The sequence below is a fragment of the Telopea speciosissima genome, chromosome 5 (genome assembly GCF_018873765.1).
Source record: "Telopea speciosissima isolate NSW1024214 ecotype Mountain lineage chromosome 5, Tspe_v1, whole genome shotgun sequence".
Lineage (NCBI taxonomy): Eukaryota > Viridiplantae > Streptophyta > Magnoliopsida > Proteales > Proteaceae > Telopea > Telopea speciosissima.
In genome coordinates, this window is record NC_057920.1 from 59,529,271 (window position 1) to 59,547,146 (window position 17,876).

The 17,876-nt window shown below is 38.6% G+C and overlaps 1 long non-coding RNA gene across 1 annotated transcript; it reads right to left on the reverse strand.

Moving 5' to 3' along the window:
- Positions 1-1,538: 1,538 nt before the first annotated feature.
- LOC122662118 lies at positions 1,539-13,270 on the reverse strand. The gene is made up of 3 exons (XR_006332975.1): positions 13,259-13,270; positions 4,241-4,245; positions 1,539-1,619 (listed from the first exon to the last, which is right to left on the reverse strand). It is a non-coding gene; the product is annotated as an uncharacterized LOC122662118 (long non-coding RNA).
- Between the last annotated feature and the right edge of the window lie 4,606 nt (positions 13,271-17,876).

Sequence of the window (17,876 nt, forward strand, 5' to 3'; positions counted from 1 at the left end):
CCAACCAGCATGCAAGACATATACTAAACCCAGTTCTGGTCCTTATTTATTTATTTATTTATTTTTTTTTAAGATTTTCAGCCTTGAAAAACGAGTTCCTATTTGGCAATAGGGCTCACTTTGATACTCAAAAGCCTGCCACTATGTACTCTGTGAGGTTGAGGTAGTTAATCCTAGTATTTGTAGGTTTAGTAGTTCTTATTTTTTCCATCCTTTTCAACCATTTATTGTAGTTTTAGGAAGATGATGCAGTGTAACGAATTTCAATGGACTAATGCTTAGTTTTGGTGGATTGTTTGCTGACATTATAGTTTCTTAGGTAGTTCTGAAACTGTAACATATATTATCTGATTGCTTCAAGTTAGGACTTATAATTACCTGATTGCTTGTTCATTAATTTCATCTTTAGGATGGAAATTTAGATCTAGACATGTCCCTGACTATTCATTTTCAGCTTATGACTTATTATATATTTTATCTTCCCAATTGCCAAGTTAACTAGTGGATGGTTGTTGCATTTGATTACATTCTTAATTATTTAAGTTTATGAAATCTGCTCTGCGCTCCCTTCCTTTCCCTCCACTTTTATGTTGTTGATGTAGAGGGTATCTCATTACATGTAAAGCATGATAAGGTAGTGGTGAGTTTTTCTTTGATAAAGCATGGTTTACTGTGACTGTGAGGTTTTGTTTAATGGGTAGGACAGATGATTTCTTTTGGAGTTTTATGGGATATTGAGGGTGCAGTAGAAAAATGGAATAGAAATATCTTCTTTTGAGGGAGTTATGATCTTTCAAAATCCCCAAGATAGATGTGGGAGTTTTGTTTTCAATGAAAAGTGAAGTTGTAATGACTTTTACTTTATACCTAAATGGATGTATCAGATAAAAGCCTAGTGAAGTGGCTACAGCTGATTCAAAGAGAAACATTGTATTGTGATTTGTTGTCCTTTCACTCATTAATCAAAGAAGCTGTCTGCAAGTTTTTATCATAAAATTCAAAAGGAAGATCATGACAGTATGACACAGAACGGTTGTTGGATAGAGACCTAAGAGGTAAAAGATTCATGATCTTCATTTAGACACATCTGATCTGAGAGAAAGGAGAAGTTAGAAAGCATAATTTGATTAAATCACTTGCACAAAGAAGGGGAATCCATGAACTTGGTGGTTAAGCAGTCTGATCTCTATGCTTACTGTTTGAAGCTGTGACCCATAACTAATTGTCTGGTTTTGGGTGGAGTTGTTAGTGGCTTCATGTGAGATGTACAAGGGTAGGGTCCATGCATCTGATATATAGCAAGCTGGGGGCTAAGGTTTTTGAAATAGATTTCTCTCTCTTTTTGTGGTAAAAATCAAATAAAGTGCATCTCTGTAGTGATCTTAATTAAAACAGTTGTTAGGTGTGATCAAGGTTGATATGGATCAATTGTATCGGTCCCTGATGATTTAATAAAGACCATTGTTTACTTGAGTTTGCTCTGTTTTTTTTTTTCTTCTATTGGTAGAAATAATTTAGTAGAGGAAACAAGGAACTCACCACATAGCTATCTGGGGTCGAAGACATTATATCCCATTTGATTGTTATGTTCCCATTGGGGTCTAAGGGATCATATGCAGCTAATATTCACAAAACAAATACAAAATAAAATCAGTATTGAAGAAAACAACAAGGGGAGAAGGTTTGTGAAACAGAAATATTGAAATTGTTGTCACTTTCAGATTTCCAAGTCTTGATGGCTTCTTTACACCTCACCCACAATAAGCCTTGATAGTTTCATGTTTTTGTAAATTCCAATCTCTACTTGATGGGTGTTTAGCTCAAATTGGTAGAGCACTTGGAACATGAGCATGTTCCAAGGGTATGGTGGTTCGAATCCATCATGGCCCAAACTCCTTTGGTACAAAATATTGGGACCCTTTCTTATATTATAGGATTCTTTTTAATTATATTTTATTAATGTAATGGATGACAATGATAGTTATTGGATATGAACTCTATTAACTGTCATTTTAATTCAAGTTTAAACATTAGTTGCATGTAAATTTCTTGATAATTGTTTCATTTTCTAGCCATAGAGTAGCCAATGTGTTGATAGATCTATCTGAACTAAACAGTTTTTCATACAGATTCAATCTGAATGCAACTGATAGAATCAGGGAAACCAAACAGTTTTCCATATAAATCCAAATAGAATCCAACTGACAAACTCAGGGTAACCAAACTGTTAATCTGTCAAGACAACGGATCCATTGGTGCACCACCAATTGGTTCCTCACCAATATCAATGCAACCACCAGTTGGTTTGCCGAACCAAACACGTCCTTAACTTGCCCCTCCCCCCCAATTCACACAATTCTTAACACCGTTCAAACTACAAACCTAGCAGATTTCCTTCTGTTTTCATTTCATCGAGCATTTCTTTCCATCCAAATATGACATGGAATCAGCAAAACACCAAAATTTCTATGCTTATTTAAGAGAGATTGTCCTTGATTTCCTTCTCCACCATTGTAGCATTTCTAAAATAGAAGATGGAGCATAATCCAAAATTCCAAAGCATTCATAAAAATAATGCAAAATAGCTTTCAAAAAAGCACATTAAAAAAAAAATGTTCCATAGCTTTTACCTCACCAAAACACATTTCACATCTAGATACAAAAGGAACACCTCTTCTCCTAACTAGATCATCCACAGGTTACTTCCCATGCACAAGCCTCCACCCAAAAAAACAATGTCCTAGTTTCAAGTGCTACAGGAACAATGTGACTTACAGTAGATACTTGGAAAGTATCTTAAAAGGTACACTGGAAGTTGCACAAATCACTCTCTAAATTGCTGAGATGTTAAAACCCTAGGCAAGGTCACTGTGAATCAAGGCTGTAAAAGGTGCTGTCGGGATACCGGTACTAGCAAATGGAAACATATGCCACATGGATGATGTACACAACTGTTTTGAGGCGATGGGTGCAGATGGCGGGACATAGATCCTGTGCATCCGGGCAGCCGGACTGCATGTGCAACATCAGACTCAAAGCGGTGTGCTTTGATCGCCTTGCCTAAGCAAGGGTAAGGTGGTCAAAGTACACCGTCTTGAGCCTGGCGCTGCTGTGCAGCCCCGCTGCCCGGATGCACAGGATCTTTTTCGCAGATGGCGTGCTTTCAGCTGAGACTCTTCTGGAGAATCCGGTTCTCTTTGAATTTTTATGTGATATGGTAAAACGGCTTAAAGAGTTGGGCACAAGAATTGAGTTTGGATCCTCTCCTGGACCAGGTGAGCAATCACTCTCTTGATACCGTAGTAAATCGATGCGTGGCAAAGTTAAGACGGGATATCGACTCTTCCTTCTATGTTCTCTCTTCCACACTTTTCTTCTTTCAAAACAATTTTTATTTTATTTAATCAATTTTTTTACCCACATATCATTTGTTCATCTTCTTCTTTCTTTCTCTCTCCCCAGAAACCTGCAAACCTGCAAACCTCCACCACACCCCACGCCCTCACCCCCTCTTCAACCCCCACACGACTTCAATTTGGAGATCTGTAAGTTCTCTGGGTCATAGGTGCAAACCATCTCTCGATTCTCGATCTGCTCTTCGACTGTTTGTCATCCCAATGTGGTAGTAATCGATCGAAAAGATACGTCGTCGAATGAGTTCAAGAAAATCTACTTGCCAAATACGATCGCAATCTCTTCAGTTGGTTATTTTGCTTTTGCTACAACTTCTCTTTTTCCACTTTCTAAATATTGGGTTTCATGGTTATCCCCTCAACTAGGGTTGCAACAGGGTTGGGTTGGGCCGGGCTTTATAGAACTTTAGCCGAATCCTAAGTCCCCTTTGTTAGGTCCAGGCCTGACCGAACCCTGACTCAGGGCTAGAAAAATCCAACATTGACCCGACCTCAGGGTCGGGTTGAGCTGACCCTGATTGGACCTATTCATGGGAAGGGGGAAGGAAATGGATGGACTAGAATGGACCGGGAAGAAAATTATCAATGTTATGTAAAATAAACTATAATAAAATGTATTATATCACTTATTGCCTTCATATATCATATTATATAACAAAATTTAGGTGACATTTAAAGTAATATATATATATATTATATCAATATATATTTTAAAGTATTAACTTAAAACAGGGTTGGGTCGGGTCGGGCCGGGCCAGGCTTAGCTCGATGCCTCAACCATGGCCCAATCCGACCCTGACTCAGGGCTAGAAATTTCCAGCCTTGACCTGCCCTCATGGCCAAATATCTCAGCCTAGGCCTTGTTCGGGCTCAAGGTGGGCCAAGGCTAGTTCGGGTCTCCAGGGCTAATCTTGCACCCCTACCCTCAACAATCGTTTCAGATTTTCAAATCAAATTTTTTTTTTTTGTCTTTGCCTCCAAAATCCATATATATTCTCTCGTGGTCCACTGAACTGCATCTAGATGTAGCTTGAAAATAAGTAGAAAGTTGCTTGTAATTTCATGTTTTTCTTTTTTAAGTTCTGGGTTATTTTGCTTGTTTCAAGAGAGAGATATGTTAGATTAAATCGATCCGAATAGGGACAAAATCCCAAAAGCCAGGATCTCCATAGAGCGTTCAAGAACACAATCAAATAATAGAAAATAGGGATAAAACCACCAACCTTGTTTCGCATCCATAATGATGATGATTGCAGCGAAAAATAAATAACAAAAATCTAGGTGCTTCCCCTCTATTCCCAAAGTCATTGGCTTGATGAAAATACCGTATGCACAGGGATGATGAACACTGAATATCTTCCTCTCTGTCTAGAATGCACTCCTCAATAGAGATTGAGAATAATTAGTTGTTATGGGTAGAGGGGGGACCTAGCTCTCTTTATATAGTAATTCCTAGAGGGCCTCTCTCATCATAATCCCGGTAGGAATCTATCTAGCCCACACTAAGCAGTCCACATTAGACTTCTAGTACAACTTAATGACCCCACTTTATTAGACCAAAACCCTAATTAGCCTGGTTTAGGAATTTAATTATGTCCACATGGAATTATATTAGGACTGAAATTCCAACATTCTCCCACTTGGACTTACATTAAATTCCTCATTTTTAAAAGGATTTAAAAACAGTTTTGACCAAAACAAATCACAGGCTAACAACCTTTAAGAAAACTTTATGTGCACATTTTTAAAAACAAATTGGTCTAGATGTCGTATTAGAAAATCAATCATGTCCTATCGAGTTTTAGACACCGGATCATGACGGTAACTGCATTTATGGTCAAATGACACAGAGCCTTCCATGGTCACGGGAGCCCTCAACTCTACTAACATGGATGTAATGTGGTAGTGTGGCAACGAGATAATACTCAAATAGTGATTCCTTATGTATCATCCATTTGTCAGTCCAAAATTTCTCTTCTTATAGTGGCACAAACTCACTAGAGAAATAATCTTTATGATTCCAACGAATCTGTATGTCTCATCTTGAATAACTCAAGTTTTACTTTATGTGTTACAAGACATACCTTTAGGCTAATAACTTAATGCCCCATCATTGTTTAAGGTTAACACATTCCTTAAGTCTTTAAAATCAGATGTATATACATCATGTCAATAAATGAAACACCTATGTGTTCAAAAGAATTTTACATGCAATAACATCTGATATATATAAGTCAAGGTTTACCACACGGTAAAAATTAAAGATGAAAAGAAACTTTATTTTACAATGGAGCAAAAAATAACTTTCACTAACCAACCGCATCCCATGATGCACCTAAGCCCATGCTTATGACATATCTTTCAAAACACAAGGGCGAAGACCTTTGATTAGGGGATTTGTAACCATATCATCTGTACCAATATGCTTCACTACAATGTCACCTTTCTTTATTGTCTACTTTACGGTCAAATACTTGACCTTCATGTACTTAGACCCTCTAAGTCCATTATTGTTGTCTATAAACAACACAGCAGAGCTGTTATCACTATATATATATGGATGGGTCTATCCACAAAATCTAAAATGGTCAACTACTTTATGAGATTCTTGAGTCAAATAACCTAAGTAGCAGCCCCATGGCATGTTACAAATTTTACCTGTATAGTCGAAGTGGTTACCAATGTCTGTTTCGGTACTGTTCCATGATACTGCCCTTCCTGCCATCAAGAAAACATAACTAGATGTGGACCTCCTATCATCCTCACAGCCAGCAAGGCCAGAATCTGTATGACCCACTAGCTTGAGTTCAAGGACGTGTCTTTATATTGCATATAATCTTTTATTCCCTTAAGTGCCTCAATACTTTCTTGGCAGCAACCTAGTAGCTAAGACCATGATCTTACTGATATCTACCAAGAAGACCCATCACAAAGGCAATATCCGGTCTGATACAGACCTGAACATACATGATACTACCTAGTGCGCTAGCATAAGGCACCTTCTTTATTTCATCCCTCTCAACTTTATTTTTTGGGCACTGTGTCGAGCTCAGTTTATCACCCTTGCGAACAGGAACATTCCCAGGTTTGCAATCCAGCATATTGATCCTCTCCTGAATACAATCAACATAAGCCCTCTGAGAAAAACTTAGTTAACGGCGAGAACGATCCCTATGGATCTCAATGCCAAGGACAAAAGAAACCTCCCCAAGGTCCTTCATGTCAAATTCCCTAGATAGTAGTTGCTTTTTCAGTTATACAACATCCCTAGGTCACTGCTAGCAAGCAGGATATCATTCACATAAAATATGTGGATTCAGAATTTGCTCCCACTGACCTTGTGATATATACACTGATCCACTTTATTTTTTACAAAATCGAATGAAGTCACGACGCTGTTGAACTTCAAATACCACTGCCTGGAAGCTTGCTTAAGACCGTAAATAGACTTCTTGAGTCTACACAAGATGGTCTGAACCATCCACCGTAAAACCCTCAGGTTTAAATCAACAAGCTCCCAAACAACATTATGTTTCATCGATTGCACCTCATCTCTCATTACATCTAACCACAAATCTAACAGAGAACTAGAAACAATGCCCGAATAAGCAACTGGATCGACCACACAACCTATGTCGTAGTCATGTTCTCCCAAGTAGACCTCATAGATAGATGGTATTTCTGAATTTCTCTCCCTGATGGATTTCCGTATTGGTGCTACCACTGCCTCACCCTGAATCTGAAGAATCTTAGTTGGAACTGCATCAATGATAGGATCCTCAACGTCATCCTAATTAAGAGGAATCTCATCAGGTGCTACATGAATGTCAAAGACCGTATCAATATTAGGCTCCTAAACTCCAGCAGGTGTAACCAATGGCGTAGTATGCCCCACATCTGTCTGAATAGGTAGAAGAATAGGTACTAGTGTATCAACCATGTCACTATCTTGAATAGTCTGAGAACAATCATTCTTTTCGGTTACATCAAATTCCAGAAACTTTGCTGTCTATAAATCCATAATCCTAGTGTTTCCGTAAGGATTATAAAATTTATATCCCTTCGAATGATCTGAATAGCTAACAAAATAGTAACGAGTAATCCTGGGATCCAACTTGTTCAAAGTCGGATAATATAGTTTTACTTCTGTAAGGCACCCCTAAACTCTAAGATGGTTTAAACTGGGTTTAGTAGCTACACGGTTAAGGATATAAGGAGTAGTTTTCAAAACTTCTTTCATAAGAACTTAGGTAAATTTATCTTACTAACCATACTCCTTACCAGTGCAGTTATGCCTTTTGGCGACGCCATTTTGCTTAGGATTTCCTGGCATAGTTAACTGACCAACTATCCCAGAGTCTTCTAGGTGTTTAGCAAACAGGCCCTTAAGTTGTCCAGCATCGCCATGTCTGCCATAATACTCACCCCCACGATCGAATTTAATAATTTTAATAACTTTTCCCGACTGTTTCTCAACTTCAGTCCTAAAAATCTTAAACATGTCAAAAGATTCAGACTTTTCTTTAATTAAGAACAGATAGCTATATCGGGAATAGTCGTCTATAAAAGTGATGAAATAAAATTTTTTACACAATGTGGCTGAATAGGGACCACTAATGTTAGTATGAATGTCCTCCAACAGGTCAGAACTACGGATTGCAATTATCTTCTTTATCTTGGTCATCTTTCTCTTACAACAGTCTACACAAGTTTCTAGAGCACTTTCGAGAGTAGGTAGGATGTTAAACTTTATCAATCTTTCTACTCTTGCCTTAGAAATATGACTTAGCCTTTTGTGCCACAATGTGAAAGATCATTCTTTAGGTAAGGGTATTTTGGAAACAATGTTTTCAATTTTATAGGAGATGTAGATATCATTGGGAGTTAAACATAGTCTGTACAATCCATTGGACATAATGCAGGAACCAACTTTACTTGAATTAAAAAACAAATTCACCATATTGTTGTTTATTTTAAAATAGTAAATACCAATGTCCAACACTAAAATCGAAATTAAATTTCGCCTGAAGGACAGTACATAGAAAATGTTCTTTAAAGTCAAATTAAAACTAGTAATAAAATGATATCTCCCACGAACTCTACGTCAACATATCCATCGTTCCCTACGACAAGCCTTGATTCATCTTGATTTGGCCTCTTTCGGGTTATGAATCCCTGTATGGTAAAAGCAACATAGTTAGTTGCCTCGCCAACTAGCCTCCAAGAACTAGATGAGACTTCTGATAGATTGGATTCACAAACAAAAATCAAAGAATCAATACCTGATGGCTTGGGTTTTGATAACCAAGTCTTGTATTTGTTGCAGTCCTTCTTTATGTTACCCTTCTTCTTACAAAAGAAGCAGCGATTACTTTCTTTCTTGGGTCCCAAATTGTTAATCTGATCGTACTCTTTATTGGCAAACTTATGAGTATGGTGTTTAGACTTTTCACTCTCATGGGATTTGAAAATAACAAGGGTAGTGTGGGATTTATCTTTCTTTAGTTTCTCTTCCTCAGATACAACCTTAGAAATAAGGTCATTAATACTCCAGACACCATCCTGGGAAAAGTAGTTAGTTTTGATGATGTCAAACTCAGAAGGTAAGGTATTAAGGACTTGATGAACAATCAAGGTATCTGAAAGAGCAATATTCAAGGCTTTGATTTTGGTTTGATAGTCAACCATGCAAACAATATAATCTCTAACACCCCCATAACCATGATGTTCCATATTAAATAGCCCTTGTAAAAGTCTCCCAATCTCAACATTCAATGAAACTTGGTATCTCTTAAAAATTGCATCCAACAACTCCCTGGTAGTATATTTATTGAGCAGACCACTTTTTAGGTGTTTCGGTATTGACCTCTTTATAGACAATACAGCTAAGCGATTACTCTTTTCTCATGCAGAATGCACAAATTTTTCATCCTTAGTACTATCAGCTGTTATAACAAGGGACGTATGCACATTTGCCATCTCCATGGCAAACATAATGTCATTTTTTCACTTCTTAAAATTTGACCTAGTAAGAATCTCAATAGTGACTATATGATTGTTGACAGAAAAAGTAACTGAAAATTTAAACAATGAATAGTATAATAATCAGCATGATACAAGTATAGCTTGAAACCTTATAAGCTAATGAGAATTTTACACACATCGTTGTGAAAACACCTTTGGGATGAATTCCCAACATGCAATTGTAAGAATCCCTACATACCAGTGGCTATAGAAATACAACTCAACTTTCAAAATCCACCACCTTTGGGTGTGTAGAATTCTAGGGTCAGCCTATTCACATGCATACTGTATATGTACCCCTTCAAGTACCAATACATGATCACCACCTTTGGGTGTATGACCACACATCAAAGTTGAAGGACATCCCACAACTGTATGAGATCGATGTTTCACAAATCTAACAAGGAATATCACTTTGACGGTTGCATCCTGTCGAACCTATGGAACCATCTCTTGGGATTTTCCAAAATTACTTACATCCTTAAACAATTTTGTGTTATTTTATAACTTATGACAAATGGCTTAATGTCTCAAAATTAACACAAACATGCCAACAGTATTATTCATCAAAGTAGGTATTCCAACAAGTCAGAAAATTAGTTCAGTTGCCAATGAAACGAATCGATAAATTCCAGAAAAGAGCATGCATCAAAAGAATACCAAAAATATTTAAAATATGCATATATATATATATATATATACAATCAAAACAAAAGGTACCACTGTGTAGAGCACAAAAAAATAAAGCCAACGCAAAAAAGGGACCCCAAACGGAGTCTCGTAGCTCCTAGAAAAGCCGGTCAAAGATGTAGCCAAAAAGGCGATATTTGGTTGATCGGTTCTGTTTGGTCCAACCAAAAGAGTCCGGTTCAATTCCATTGGCTTGGTCTAGCCCGGTTCAATTATGTACTGATTTACTAGTTCAGCTTACCGATGATCCAAACCAACAGTTCGACCTCCAGTCCAATGGGGTTTGGGTCAACCCAACTGGGTTGTCTGGTAGGGTCATCGGGTCGTGAAGCGGGTTGACCCGACTTGACCGACGCACGTTAGCAGGAACCCTAATCTGTATGGGGCGCACGATAGCAAACCCCTGAAAAACCTTTTTTTTTTTTAAAAAAAAAAAAAGCTCTACTGGCGAGTAAGATCACTCGCGACTGTCGCCAACGCGTGAGAGCACATCCGATGGTCGTCGGCGGTGATCCACCCACCGAAATTTATGAAATTCTATGTTCTATCCACCCATGTGATCAGATTCGACTTTTGCTGGCTAAAAAATGGCAGTATGCCCATGTCTGTACAGATTTTTCGAAAAATTAAAAAAACCCTAAAAACTTTTATTCGAAACGAAAAATTTTCAATTCCCTTATTATGTTCTATTATTTTGAATCCATATACGTTCAAGAATGGATCTATGGAGGCTCTGATACTACATGCTAGATTAAATCGATCCGAATAGGGACAAAATCCCAAAAGCCAGGATCTCCATAGAGCGTTCAAGAACACAATCAAATAATAGAAAACAGGGATAGAACCACCAACCTTGTTTCGCATCCATAATGATGATGATTACAACGGAAAATAAAAAACAAAGATCTAGGTGCTTCCCCTCTATTCCCAAAGTCACTGGCTTGATGAGAATACCGTATGCACAGGGATGATGAACACTGAATATCTCCCTCTCTGTCCAGAATGCACTCCTCAATAGAGATTGAGAATAATTAGTTGTTATGGGTAGAGGTGGGACCTAGCTCTTTTTATATAGTAATTCCTAGAGGGCCTCTCTCATCATAGTCCAGTAGGAATCTATCTGGCCCACACTAAGCCAGTCCACATTAGACTTCTAATACAACTTAATGACCTCACTTTATAAGACCAAAATCCTAATTAGTTTGGTTTAGGGATTTAATTATGTCCACATGGAATTATATTAGGACTAAAATTCCAACGAAAAATCTGATTGTTTATGGATTTTCACTGGATTTAATAGTGCTTGTATCCCATCATTCACTCCAAGTGAAACTTGGGTCCGCTCACTGTTGGGTTTAATTATATTCGTATGGATCGATCAATTTGATCGATAGAGGACTTCCATGGTTTTTGGCGAGTGCTCTCTCCAAGTTCTGATATTGCCATGAGCTCGGAAGAACCCTGCAGAGAGAATGGGGAGAAAGAACAGAGGAGGGTGGGGACTGGGGGATTTAATAGCGCTTATATCCCATCATTCACTCCAACTGAAACTTGGGTCTGCTCACTATTGGGTTTAATTATATTCGTATGGATCGATCGATCTGATCGATAGAGGACTTCCATGGTTTTTGGCGAGTGTTCTCTCCAAGTTCTGATATTGCCATGTGTAAGGGTATTTATGTAATATCCCTTTATATGTTCTAATATAATCCTACTTGTATTAATGCCCAGGCTGTGAGGGGCAATTTAGTAATTAGCCCATCTGACCTAAACCCTAGTTTTCCTATATATACTAGCTGGAGGCAGCAGTCTGGGTATTCCAAACTAGATACTCAGGGTGTAATGCTTTAAGCAACTTTGTGCTTAAACCCTAAACCCTAACAATCTTAAAGCATTAGAATTTTTGTTTCTCTGCGATCAAGATCGGCTTTGAATTTTCGAATTCACAATTTATTTTTGAGAGATCGGCTCTGTTTGATCGTGGGTTTTTGCAGAATTTTTCTCCTCAATTGAGAGATCGGCTTTGTTAATCGGCTTTGTTGATCGTGGGTTTTGTAGAATTCTGAGATCGGCTTCAGCTGCGATGTCTTCATTCACCTGCAGGATTTCTTAGATCGTCACGATGCTGGGCCCATATGTGTAATCGACTTTGGCCTTGATTGCATTATTTTTTGATTTGTCATTCAAAAGAATAGTAGTTTGATTTGATTGATTGAAGGTGAATGAGACAAAAGGAGTTGAAAGTTTGTTTTTGATTAAAAAAAAAAAAAAGAAAAACAAACAGTGAAGCTTTCTGTAGTCTTCGTTTCTGTTTTGTCAGAAACTTTTTTGACAAAAGCTAAAGAAGCTTTATGGTGTTGGTGCCTTATTAAAAAAAAAAAAAAATCAGCATTGATTTGATCGTTGGCACTTGGCAGCAAGCTCTTTACTCAAAGTCGTTTTCAAGGCATTGAATTGACTGTCCTTCATTGAAAAAAAAAAAAAAGGACACTTTTGATTTAATTTATCAAATCTTTTTGGGTTCGGCCATTATCTGCGAGCAGCCAACATCCGCGCTAGCAGCCTGCATTAGCGTGTACATTACAAGTGTCGATACCGGTGCACCGTCGTGATCTTTTCCTCCTTCATCTAAATCCAGGGTTCTCCATCTCAGGTGTGACTGTTCCTTGAGCATTTATTTTTTTATTTGATCTTTTGTTTGGGCATATAAACAAATCACTTAATATGGAGAAACACGCTGTTCCAATTGAGATGATCAAATTGGAAAGCTTTAGTGGCTCTGAGTTCAGTTCTTGGAAAAGGAGGACTCAGTTTGGATGAAGTACCTCAATATTTTCTACACTGTAGTAAATAAATTTTTCGATTGTACGGACCTAATCAAGCCCAATGGATAAGTGATGAAGACTTTTGCAAAGACTACCTATTGAACTCGTCGTCGATAGGCGGCAGAGACCTATAGTAAATATGAGATCGCAAAAGAGATTTGGGAAAACCTAGAAGCCCAATTCAAAAAGGAGGAGGACCTATCAAAAACTCATTTGGTTGACAAGTTTATGGACTTCAAGTTTCAAGAAGATAAGGAGATACTTCCACAAGTAACAGACTTTGAGAACTTGAGAACAAAATTGAACCAAGAAAACATCCCCGTTGTTGATGCATTCTTAGTGGGTGCAATTATCTTTAAGTTACCCTCTACCTGGCATTCCTTTAAAACTGAGATGCACAGAAAGAAAATACAAGTGGGGCTGGATGATCTCAAACGGTTCATTAGAATCGAAGATGAGAACAGAGCCAGGAATAACTTGGAGATGGTGAAACAACAACAGGCATCTGCCAATTTGGTTTCACAACCCAAGAAATATCCTAGGCAGTCCAAGCCACCTAAGAAAGAACCCCAAATGTTGGAGGCCAAAAAGCCTAATTTTAAAAAGAGGGGCAAGTACCGCAACTGTGGAAAGTGGGGTCACTATGCATCTGAGTGTAGGGGTCCTAAGAAAGGGAACACTGACACACCACGAAGGAAGTTCACATGCTTGGTGGACAAGACTGAGCCTACTAACTTTGTTGCCATGATTGGCAAGGGTAAGGGGTTGGCCAAGACATCTTCGATTGGTGGTTAGACTCTGGAGCGACTTGTCATGTTTGCAATAGCAAGGACCGCTCACCGATGTTGTTCAAGTAGCGAGATCCATCGTTGCAAATGGAGACGTCGTGGAAGTGGCTCAACAAGGGACAGCGAACCTGGTTCTCTCATCAGGTAAAATATTAACTTTGAAAAATGTTAAAATCTTTCTTGGTTTTGAAAAGAATTTAATTTCCATTGGAATTTTGCTTGATGCTGGCATGTCTATTACTTTTAGTAGTGGTAGAGTAACATTGTTTGTTAACTCCTTTTATTTTGGATGTGCTTATAATTTGAATGGTATGTTTAGGTTGAGTTTAGCTAATGAGACAATAAACCAGGTTAACCATAATTTACTTGATCCCAAAATACTACATTGTAGGTTAAGACATGTGAACTATAGGAAAATGCTCAAACTAGCTAAAACTCATAATTTACCATTAGACACTTCAATTAGATTTAACAGATGTGAAGTGTGTGCTCAAACTAAAATAACTAGAAAACCGTTCAGACCGGTTTCTAGGAGCACTCAACTTCTTGAACTTATACATTCTGACATTTGTGACTTTAAAAGCTACACAACTAGAGGAGGTCGGAAGTATTTGATAACATTTATAGACGATTTTTCTAGATATTGTCATTTATACCTATTAAAATCTAAAGATGAAGCTTTTGAAAAATTTAAAATTTTCAAGAATAGGGTAGAAAATCAGTTGAACTTGAAAATTAAAAGATTTAGAAGTGATAGGGGAGGAGAATACAAATTGACAGAGTTCAAGGAATTTTGTGCCTCTGCAGGCATAATCCTTGAAACTACTGCTCCTTACTCACCTCAATCAAATGGCATAGCTGAAAGAAAGAACAGGACGTTAACAGAGATGTTAAACTCCATGTTATTGACACGGTATGCCCTCTTGCTATTGGGGAGAAGCAGTGTTGATGCAAATCACATTCTAAATAGACTACCACATTCAAAACCGACTTCTACACCTTATGAACTATGGCATAATCATCCCTGTAGATATGACACTCTTCAGGTTTGGGGCTGTGTAGCTTATGTTAGGATACAAGACCCTAGGAGACCTAAGGTGGGAACTAGAACAAACACTTGTGTATATCTTGGTTGTGCGAAGATGATCTGCAGACGGTTTTTGGATCTATCAACCAATGTGGTGATAGAATCTAGGGATGCTATATTCTTTGAGGATAAATTCCTTAGAGATAAAGGCCGACCTTGCCTGGTTTGGATCAAGTGGTTACGTAATCACCTTTGGAATCGAACCAATTGTTTCGACACTACTCCCACAATGCTCCTTGAATCGGAATCTAGAAGAGTATCTACTAGAGATCGAGTACCCAAGAATTTTGGTGAGGATTTTGTGACCGACCATTTAGAGGCTGATCCATCCACCTATAAGGAAGCGATGAGATCTAGGGACTCCCTGTTCTGGAAAGAAGCCATTGATGAGGAAATGAGCTCTTTAATGCAGAATGAGACCTGGCACCTTGTTGATCTGCCTAGAGGGGCCAAGACAATAGGGTGTAAGTGGGTACTGAAGAAGAAACTTAATCCGGATGGGTCTATAGCCAGGTATAAAGCACGATTAGTAGCTAAGGGCTATAAACAGGTGAGAGGGATAGATTATTTTGACATCTACTCTCCGGTCTGCCATTTAGCAACAATAAGGATTCTTCTTGCCATAGCATCTATTGAGCACTATGTTGTGCATCAAATGGATGTAAAAACGGCTTTCCTTAATGGAGACCTAACAGAAGAAATCTACATGAACCAACCTGAAGGGTTTGTCATGGAAGGTTCCGAAAAAAGAGTTTGTAAATTAAACAAATCTCTCTATGGTCTTAAACAAGCACCTAAATTGTGGCATGAGAAGTTTGACAAGACAAGAAAGAGCTTTGGTTTTCAAACCAAGAACTCCTCGGATAAGTGCCTTTATTTTTGTCCGAGTCAAACAAGGTCCGATTATTTGCTTGTATGTAGACGACATGTTGATTCTAGGTTCTGATCTCTCTGTAGTGAGTGACATAAAAGAAACCTTGTCCAAAGAATTCAACATGAAAGATCTTGGTGTGGTAGACACCATTCTTGGAATGAGAGTAAGCTTCAGTGAGCAAGGGATCACCCTTAATCAGACTCATTACATTGAGAAGCTACTTTCTATTTGGAGATACAGTGATTGTAAACCGATTGAGACACCCTATGACTACAACAAACGGTTGAAACCTAACACAGGTGACACCGTGAATCGTTAGATTATTCTAAACCGATTGGTAGTCTCATGTATGCAATGAGTTGCACTAGGCCGACATAGCCTTTACGGTAGGCATGCTGAGTCGTTTCACTAGTAATCCCGGAAAAGAGCATTGGGATGCCCTATCGAGGCTGATGAGATACCTTAAGGGTACTCAAGGTTATGCTTTATGTTATAATGGACATCCTCAAACTTTGGAAGGATATTCTGATGCATCTTGGTGCTCAGATTTGGGAGACAGCAGATCCACCAGTGGTTATGTATTTACACTAGGAGGAGCAGCTGTAGCATGGAAATCCAAAAGACAGACTAGTATTGCTCTGTCATCTATGGAATCGAAACTTTATGCTCTAGCTTCTGCGGGAGATGAAGCAGAGTGGATAAAGGATCTGATTATGGATATTCCATTGAGGAGTTTTAAGTTAAACTCTATATCTATATTCTGTGATAATCAAGCAACAAAGACGATTGTGAATAACTCACTCTTTAATGGTAAGAGGAGACACATCAGGCTGAAACAGGCCATGCTGAATTATAGAATAGAACAAGGGATTATCACTTTGATTGATGTGAGCTCGAAAGAACCTTGCAGAGAGAATGGAGAGAAAGAACAGAGGAGGGTGGGGACTGGGGAGGGGTTGCAGATGAGATGAGAGTGGGGCAATGGTGATTGGAGAGTCATCGGAGAGGAGAAAAAATGGAAATTCTTCTAGTATGATAGTCATTGTGGAAGATTGATGCAATGTACGGGCTAGGTTTCCAGTTTGGGTTATGAACGGATCAATAAGTTCTTCATTTTTCTCTTTATGAAAGTTCCAGAGTCAATCCAACTCGCTATTGTAATTATGTGATGCCATGAACAGTCTTTGTAAGAGTGATCAGTGGGAGGGGTGGGGGAGCCAGGTGATTGTGAGAGTCGCACAGGGGGTGAGGGGGTTGCAGACTTGCAGGTTTCTGCTGAGAAAGAAAGAAAGAAAAAAGGAAAGAAGAAGAAAAAAACAGTCAACAAATAATACGTGAGTCCCATTAACAGAATAAAAAACTAATTAAATAAACTACAAAAAAACAAGTGGATCTCAGAATTAAAAAACTGCTTAAACAAACTATAAAAAGACAATGTGAGAGAGCAAAAAAAAGCAGAAGGAAGGAAGCCGGGAGATATTAATCAAGTCAGTGGCCAGTACCGTGTCGTCATATGTAGCTTCTTCACTTCCTGATGCCAGTGGCTACCCACAATTCCATACGGCAAGGAATGGCAAACTTTTACTGGGGGCAGCGGGCAGACGAAAAGAGGACTCATTGGATTTCTTGGGTGAGGTTGTGTCGCTCGAAGGAGCGTGGAGGGCTAGGCTTCAGAGACCCCATTCTCCAGAACAAGGCCTTACTTTCCAAGGTCGCTTGGTGCCTCTGGCATAATCCAGATTCCCTATGGGCTCATTTTATGAAAGCCATTTATTACCCGAAGACGGACTTTCTTCAGGCTGTTACAGGTAGCAAGGCTTCCTGGGCTTGGAAGAGTGCTCTGGTAGGCAGGCAAACCCTCTCTTCTGGTTTGATTTGGGAAATTGGAGATGGGTCTCAGATCAATATTTGGGAAAGCAACTGGATTCCCAGCAACCCCAATTTCAGGGTGAAAACGAAGCGTCCATCGAGATGTCCTATTACTTATGTTGCTGAGTTGATAGAAGATGACAATAGATGATGGAGAGCGGAACTGTTAGATGAGTTCTTTCACCCTGTGGACCGTCAGGAAATAAAGAAGCTGCCACTTAGTCTATTTTCTCACCCAGATAAACTGGTGTGGGGCGCATCACATAATTGTATTTATTCCACCAAGTCGGCATATCATCATTTAAC